At 41.6% G+C, this 8999-nt stretch overlaps 1 non-coding gene across 1 annotated transcript; it reads left to right on the top strand.

The window, feature by feature from the left end:
• The first annotated feature begins 6243 nt into the window (after positions 1 to 6243).
• Positions 6244 to 6317, top strand: TRNAT-CGU. Its single transcript has one exon. It is a non-coding gene; the product is annotated as a tRNA-Thr (tRNA).
• The last annotated feature ends 2682 nt before the right edge of the window (positions 6318 to 8999 follow it).

Below are 8999 nucleotides of genomic sequence, written 5' to 3'. Positions count from 1 at the left end.
TGGGTAACACCCAGGCTGGAGTGCAGTGGCATGACATGCTGGGCTCATGCGATCCTTCCGTCTCAGCCTTCCAAATAGCTGGAACTACAGCACGTGCTACCACGCCCAGTTAATTTTTCAAAAAATTTATTGTAGAGACAAGATCTGGCCAAGTTGCCCGGGCTGGTCTCAAACCTGTTGGCTCAGGCATCCACTCGCCTCTGCCTCCCAAAATGCTGGGATTACAGGCTGAGCCACCGAGCCCCACCTAAAGTGAAATACTTGGCAGCAATTCAATTATTTTAAGTAATTCTCATTTTCTTAAAAAATTACATTTAAAGTTATAAATTTTCCCTTCTGACATGCTCTAGTAGCATCCCGTTGGTAAGGATGTATGCTGTCTTGCTATACATAGCCTGTAATTTCAGTTTTGATTTTCTCTTTGGCCAAGGTACTTCTAGAAGCATTTGATTTCTTTAAAAGTATAAAATTTTATATCTTTTCAGATTATATTTTGATTCTGATTTATATACTTATTTTCTAGAACATTATTAATTTTGTAAATTAAAAATATTTTGGGCAACCCCTTCAGGTCCCCTTCCACTGTGGGAACTTTTCTGTTCTCTCAATAAATCCTGCTGGATTTTTACTGGACCAATTTATAGTCGATTTGTGAAATTCATGAGCAATTCAAAAATTGTGTATTCTCTATTCCCTGCCTATTTTTTAAGAAAAATTTTGTAGAGATGGGGTGTTGTTATATTACTCAGGCTGATCTTGAACTACCGGGCTCAAGCAATTCTCCTGCTACAATTCTCCCACCTTGGCCTCCCAAAGTGCTGAGATTACAAGCATGAGCCACCACCCCTGACCCCTAAGAAAGTATTCTTAATAAATAAAATAAAAATACAGACCAGGTATTGAGGCTCACACCTGTAATCCCAGCACTTTGGGAGGCCAAGGCAGGAGACTACTTAAGACCAGGAGTTCGAGACCAACCTGGGCAATATAGTGAGACCTCATATCAAAACCAAACCAAACAAACAAAAACCCAACAAAATACAAACCTATAGAATGTCTAATCAAGAGAAAATATAAAATCAGAATTCAAAATTAGTAATGAGAAAGAAGATAGATTTACAAATAGAGAAGATATATGTATTTTAAATAAAAATAAAATATTATTTACCACTTTATACCTCTGCATTAGATAATCTAAGTGCAATGAATAATATCAAATTTAGAATATAAATTACCAATTTTTTTTTTAAATCTCAGAGTCTTACTCTGTCACCTAGGTGGAGTGCAGTGGTATGCTCACAGCCACCACAGCCCCAATCTGCTAGGTCTAGGTGATCTTTCTGCATCAGTCTTCCAAGTAGCTGGAAGAACAGATATGTACCACCATGCCCAGCTAATTTTTTAATTTACTGTAGAGACAAGGTCTCACCAAGGTACCCGGGCTGGTCTCCAATCCCTGGGTTCAGGCAATTCTCTTGCCTCTGCCTCCAAAGTGTTGAGGTTACAGACATGAGCCGCCACACCCGGCCATAAATTACCAATATTGATGTGATGATAATAATGAATAACATTGATTGAAGGCTTGTATGTGCCAGACATCATAGTAGAGCATTCTAGGCAGTTGATCATTCAATTATTAGTATCATTAGCTCTCAACAAATGAAGACACTGAGAATCAGAGACTATATGATATACTCAAGTTGTATATTCTTATTGAATGATAACCACAGAAGTAAATAAAGAGGCTGTCAAATGTCAGTTCATTTCTAATCCCTATGAAAAGTCCTCATTCACTTAGGTATGGGCTATCAAATTGTTAAGAATCAGATAACTTTTGCAGTTGAACAGTTCCAAGCAATAAGTAGAAAACTGCCCAACCCACTCAATGTCAGCAAAACCTGACACAAATAGCACCCAAAATAAAAACAAAATATCAGTTGGGTGCAGTGGCTCACACCTGTAATCCCAGCACTTTGGGAGACTGAGATGAGAGAATTGACTGAGCATGCAAGTTCAACACCAGCCTGGACAACTTGGTGAGATCTTGTCTCTACAACAAATCAAAAAATTAGCTGGATATGGTGGCGCACGCTTGTAGTCCCAGGTACTCAGGAGGTTGAGGTGGAAGGATCACCTGAGCCCAGCAGGTTGAGGCTGCTGTGGCCGTGAGCATGTCACTGCACTCTAGCAAAAAAAAAAAAAAAAAAAATCAAATGAGAACAATTCAATTTATACATCTAAAGAACAATATCTCAAATACAATATTAATAAGTAGAATCCAATCAGTAGAATAATTAATTCAACAAAATTTAAAAAAAAATTACCCCAGGAATTCAGGGATTTTTTTCAATGTGGCAAAATTCATTATTTAACAAATACCACAAAGTGGTTTCTATGACTTCTGTGGCTAAATAGAAAGACCAGAACCTCTTTCCCACCTCTGTAATCATAAAAATTTTGGATTCCTGTGTGGTGAATGATCTTTATCTTTCCTCAATAATGGTAAAGCAGTTTTCAAAATTGTCTGAATTTAAAAAAACCCCACAAGTGAATTGAAAAGACAAATAAGTAGCTGGTCAAAAATAATAATATATCCACAGCTCGCTCATCTCACTCGCTCTCTCTCTCTCAAATATAGAGATAATATATATCAATAAAAAACCCCAAATAATCCACCAGAAAAATGGGGAAATATTATAATGGACATTTCATAGAAAGGAAAAGCAAATGATTTTGAAAAGTTTGAGAAGATATTAATTTTCTAATATTAAGGGGGGAAAGCAAAACAAAACTATAGGGAGATACTTTTCATTAACCAAGTTGGCAAAAAAAATTTTTCTTTGTTGTAGGCACAGAGATATAATCTTGATTATTCTCTCTATTCTCAGGCAGGCTATTTACATTGAAAAGACCAGTTTCCTATCTGTTAAGTAGAAGTAAACATGGTAGTATCCTTATAAGATCTTTATGAAGAATAAATGTAACCATAGTTGATACTTAGCACCTAGTGAGCACTACATAAATGCTAAATATTACTATTTAATAAATTGTGCTGGCCATAGCAGAGTAAAGGGGTACTCAAAAGTTGCCAGTGAGTGTGCAAATTGTCATCAATATCTAGGGAATCCCACTAGGCAAGATTCATCAAAATTACCATCACACCTATTTTTGACCTATCTATTTCACCGGCAGAAACTTTCCACAAACATATGAAATCTTCGGTACACAAGGTTGCTCACAGCAGCATTGGTTTTATGGGCCAGAGTGATTGGATGGATAAATTCAATGGAATACTAGCCACCAGAATAAAGGAGAAGGGGACACTTTATGAATTTTCTATGTGAATCACTCCAGGTTATTTGAAGTGATTAAGATGCATAAGAGTGTGTCTGAGGGTTGGGCGTAGTGGCTCAAACCTATAATCCCAGCACTTTGGGAGGCCGAAGTGAGAGGATTGCCTGAGCCCACAGGTTCGAGACCAGCCCGGGCAACTTGGCGAGACCCCATCTCTACAATAAATTAAAAAATTAGCTCAGTGTGGTGGTGGGTGCCTGTAGTTCTGGCTACTTGGGTGGCTGGGGTGGATCACCTGAGCCCAGCAGGCAGAGGCTCTGGTGGCCGTGAGTGCGCCACTAGACTCCAACCTGTGCAACGGAGTGAGACGCCAGCTCAACAGAAAAAAAAAAAAAAAAAAAAAGACTGTGTTTGATACATTATTGTTAGAGTCAAAAGTGAAGATAATGATATACAGGCGGTTTCCAACTTACGGTTCAATTTAGGATTTTTCAACGCTTCAATGGATTTATCCAGGTATTAAATGCATTTTTGACTTAAGATATTTTTATTTATGGTGAGTTTATCAAGACATAGTCCCATCTTAAGTTGAGAAACCTCTGTATATGCAAGTACCACTTGTATTTGCAAAAAAAAATATTCCTGGGAGGAAACACAAAAGTTAATATCCAGGCTGGATCTAGAAGGTGAGTGAGGGTCGGTGGGGGAGTGAGAGGAAGCTGTATGTTGAGGAGGATCTGCTTTGACACTTTTTCAAGTTTGGGACGTGTCAAAATGTTACCTATACAACAAATAACCTTTTTTACAAAATAAAATTCTATCCTTTTGGACCTGAAATCTTGACCATAGATAGAGAAATAGGAACACATGCAGGAAAGCTTGGTTTTCCTTGGAACTAAGTAGTGGGATTCCAATCTCCATACCCCCAAGAGATTAGAGCCTTTTTCCAATGCTTTGGATCGCATAGCCACTCTACCTCTGTGAAAAGCAAATTATTTTAGCACTATTTCGAATGTTCAAAATACAAGAGTAGTAAAGCGTCCTCTCAGCTAGTGGTAAAAGCCAGAATTTCATTTCGGGTCGTTCTTTGCAGTTCTGTTCGTCCGTCTAGGGCCCAGGAGACCCAAGTTTCGCCTCCTTTGTTGTCCTTTATGTTATTCTGGTGTAGAGAAGAGAGTAGCCTTTCCACTCGGGAGAATAAAATCCATTTGATTCCAGAAAAATCAGGTATTGCTTGAAAATCCCCATAGCTGCCCTGGCTCTGGAGTTGTGACGACGCTTAGGTGAAGTCTCGGGTTTGCCAGTTGCGTTAGCGGCCAGGGGCGGGAAGTTATTTTTAGTGCGCCCAACCAGAAAGCAGAGGACTTCCAGCCTCTCATCTCTAACCACTTAGAATTAGAGTCCTACTTTTTTTTTTCTTTTCTTTTTGAGTCGAAGTCGCCCCGACTGGAGTGCAGTGGCACGCTCACGGCCACTGTAGCCTCGACCTACTGGGCTCAGGTGATCCTGGTGCCTCATCTTTCCAAGTAATTGGAACCACAGGCATGCCCACTATGCCGGGCTAATTTTTTAATGTATTGTAGAGACGTGGTCTCGCCATGTTGCTCAGGCTAGTCTCGAACTCCTGAGCTCAGGCTAGTCTCGAACTCCTGAGCTCAGGCTAGTCTCGAACTCCTGAGCTCAGGCTGTCCTCTCGCCCCTGCCTCCCAAAGTGCTGGGATTACAGGCCTGAGCACCGCGCCCTGCTGTGCCCTACTTTTGAATAAAGTCCTTATTGTGAGAGAAGTGAGATAAAACTGTGTGGACAGACCTATTTTGCTGAATGTATTCCTGGCCTTGATTCCCGAAGTTCAGGAAAGGGATCCGTTTGCATTTGAAGTGTGTCTTTGCGTCCCCTCCGGGTCCAGAGAGTACGTGTCCTGCCCGCTCTACCCCCCTAAACGCCGCCGGGGCAGGGCCCCGCGTCTCCCCTCCCCCGTCCCAGCCTTCCCGCCCCCATCCCTCAGTTGCCTCGCTCTGGCCTTTCCCGGGGGATCGGGACCCGCAGACTCACCAGCGCTCCCACCGCCTTCCCTGCATCCACGCGGCGCCTTCTCCGAGGCGGAGCCGCGGTGGGTTCACAGCCCGAACTCCCTGCACGTTGCCGGGGCCCAGGCGGGGTCACCGCGGGTGCAAGGACGCGGTTCGACAGGAGGACGCGTTATCGCTTGTGCGAGCTGATTTGCAGAACCGCCTGAGTTTAAAAACAAACAAAAAACACCAAGGCCGGAGGACCAGAGGAGGAAAAAGAGGGGAGGAAATTGGGTCAAACAAATGGCTCCTTTTCCTTGATTCGATTCTTCAAGGGTCCACCAAGTTCTCCGAGAGCGACGCCGCACAGAGGGTCCTGCCTCCCTTCTGCTCCCCCGCCTCCGCGCCCCTCCGGATAGGCTCCACGTGAAACAGAATTTACTGTGCTCTTGAGAATGACGTTATGAGACTTGAAGAGGAACTAAACGGGTTGACACCTGTCGCTGAAGATTGCTCCAACCCTCAGCCCCTGGGATCCACGCGAGCGATGCCTGTTACTCTTCTGACAGATTTGGCAGTTTCGCGTACTCCAAGCGAGTACTTTGTTACATATGGCCAGTTATCTTATGCAAATCCTTGAAGATTCAGAGGGTTATTTTTTAAAATTATAGATACATGCCTTTTAATGGTCTTCAACACGTATTGCACAGCCTCTACATTCTGTATCCTTCTTCCTTGGAATACTAAAAGAATTTTTTGTCTAACGCTGCAATTGCCTAATACTTTTTCCTGTGTGATTGTATGTCTCCATAAAAGACCGAAGAAGGAAGCGTCGCTCTCGACTTGGCATATCTTCTGAAGACAGCAGATAACACCAGATAAACTAATTTTTGTCAAAGTACTATGAGATAGATTCCGTTGTAAGCTTTGCTCCCGCACGGCTCTATAGCTTAGTTGGTTAAAGCGCCTGTCTCGTAAACAGGAGATCCTGGGTTCGACTCCCAGTAGGGCCTCAGCCTTTTCCCCCCAAAGAAATAAATAAGCTCTTCCTGAAAATCGTTTTGTTGGCAAGTAGCCGCGTCATCTCCCGAATCCCCAAAAAGTCTCACCAAGTTTACAGTGGTAGAACACAATTGAATACATTGCAAGTTGATCAAGTATAACCTTCCCAAATTCCTTACTTTCGAGAAGTAAATTCTTAGAAAGATGACAATCCAAATGCAAAACAGTGTCAAGGAAAAATGCACGTGACTCACCCCAGTAAGTTTTTGTATGTTTCCCTTTAAACGATGGTAAACTGTTTTAGAGCACTTATGTTACAGTTTAAAGCACCCAAATAGATCTATATAATTTCTCCAGACTTTACAATTTCCAGCTTTAGTTAATTTCCTAAGAGAAATTAATGAACAATGAATCCATAATTAGCTACAAAGGAAACCTGGGAGGTTTGCAGAGGCATGCTTGCTATTTTAAAGATGACATGAGGAAGAATAGTTATATGTACAAGTCAATTTTTTAAAGGACAGAACTGGAAACCCTTAAGAATAAAGATCAACTGGAAGCGAAAATATTTTAGATTAGACTTAGCATACGAAAGCTAGGACAAGGCTTCTGTGAGAAAAAAGCAGGTTGGAGAATTCTGACAAGTATCTAAAGCGTCTTAGCTCCAGCTCAGGGATTCACGAAACTTGTGTGCATTTTTCTCTCCCATTCATTCATCCATTAACTCAACAAACATTAAATGATGATCTTTCCTGTGCCAAGTATATATCTAAGGGTGGGAAACACAGCTGTGAACAAAGCTAACAAAAATCACTCCCTCATGGATCTTGCATTCTGGTGAGGGTGACATACACACACACAAAATAAAGAATTGAATTTGTCAGATACTGATAAAGTTTATGGTGAAAAATAAAGCAAGGAAAAAAATTTGGGGATAGTATGTGGTGTGTTCAGGTTATTCAAAGAGGGCCATTCTATCTCTTGGATAAAAATCACTAACAAATCTTTTTACGTTATTATTATTATTATTACTATTTGAGTGGGACTCTCACTGTCACCCAGGCTGGAATTTAATGGCACACTCATGGCCACCACAGTTGCAAACTGTTGGGCTCAGGCGATCCTTTCAACTCAGCCTTTCAAGTAGCAGGAACTACAGATGTGCACCAACACACCCAGTTTTATTTATTGTAGAGACAAGGTCTCACCAAGTTGCCCAGGTTGGTCTTAAAACCTGGGTTTAGGCAATCCTCTTGCCTCGGCCTCGGCCTGGGATTACAGGCGTGAGCCACCACACCCAGCTAAATTTTTGATATAAAATATTCACAATGTGACTACTATGTTATTCTAAGTACTTTAAGTAGCAAGATAAAATAACTGAAAAATTGTCCTCTAACTATGTCTGGACTTCATATCTGTTCATTTTGACAGAGACTTTGTTGAAACAGGTCACACTGCCTGTATTCAACCTCAGCTGTTCCACTTAATAGCTAAGGGAACTTTGCCACATTACTTTAATTCCATGGGCATGACATCACTTTTCTCATATGTGAAATGGAAACAAAGAAAAAAAAACACCAAACCTGGAGGAACAGAGAAGAAAAAAGGGGAGGAAATCGGACCAAATAAGCCAACTTTAATAGAGTTTGTAGGAGGACTTGAGTAAATACACATAAAATATTTAGAAGGATATTTGGCATATAAGTAAGCAATAAATTTCTCTACATTGCTTTTTTTATAATATCTTTATTGAACAATTGTTTGGGGCCAAGTGTTTCATCTTTTTCTTCTGTTTATTTGTTTTGCCCTGAGGTATTATTCTAAAGGTACAGGTTAAAGTTCCAAGCATGTTGTGGGTTGAATTGTGTTCCCCAAACAGATATAAAGGTGTTGAAATCCTTATCCAATACTTACGTATGTGACTTTATTTGGAAATAGGGTCTTTGCAGAAGTAATCAAGTCATGATGAGGTCATTCTGGATTAGAGTAGGCCATAATCCAGTGATTAAGGTATTTTTAAGAAGAAAGTGAGCCAGGTGTGGTGGCTAATGTCTGTAATCCCAATCAGCACTTTGGTATGCCAAGGCAGGAGAATTGCTTGAGCCCAGGAGTCTGAGACCAGCCTAGTAACATAGCGAGCCCTTGTCTCTACAAAAAAAAATCACAAAAATTAGAGAGCATGTTGGCATGTGCCTGTAGTCTTACCTACTTGGGAGGTTGTGGTGGAAGGATCTCCTGAGCCCAGGAGTTTGAGGCTGCAATAAGTCATAGTCATGCCACTGTACTCCTGCCTGAGTGAGACCCAGTCTTAAAAAACAAACAAAACAGACTCCCCCAAAAAAAGGAAAGAGAAGGAGATTTGGACACAGAGACACAGAAATACTGTAAGCAGAGATAATTGTTATTGGCCACAAATGAAGGAACACCAAAGATTACTGGAAGCCATCAAAATTGAAAGAGGCGCCGAGCTCGGTGGCTCAGCCTGTAATCCCGCGCTTTTGGGAGGCTGAGGTGAGTGAATTGCCTGAGTCCGCGGGTACGAGACCCGCCTGGGCAGCGAGACCTCATCTCTACAATAAATGAAAAAAATCAGCCCGGCGTGGTAGTGCATGCCTGTAATTTCGGCTACTCGGAAGGCTGAGGCGGAAGGATCGCCGGAGCCCAGCAGGTAGAGGCTGCGGTGGCCGGGAGCG

Source organism: Carlito syrichta, unplaced genomic scaffold (assembly GCF_000164805.1).
Source record: "Carlito syrichta isolate Samal-C Ts95f unplaced genomic scaffold, Tarsius_syrichta-2.0.1 Scaffold307028, whole genome shotgun sequence".
Taxonomy (NCBI): domain Eukaryota; kingdom Metazoa; phylum Chordata; class Mammalia; order Primates; family Tarsiidae; genus Carlito; species Carlito syrichta.
The sequence above is the reverse complement of the archived record's forward strand: the minus strand, read 5'-3'. Positions and strand labels throughout refer to the sequence as shown.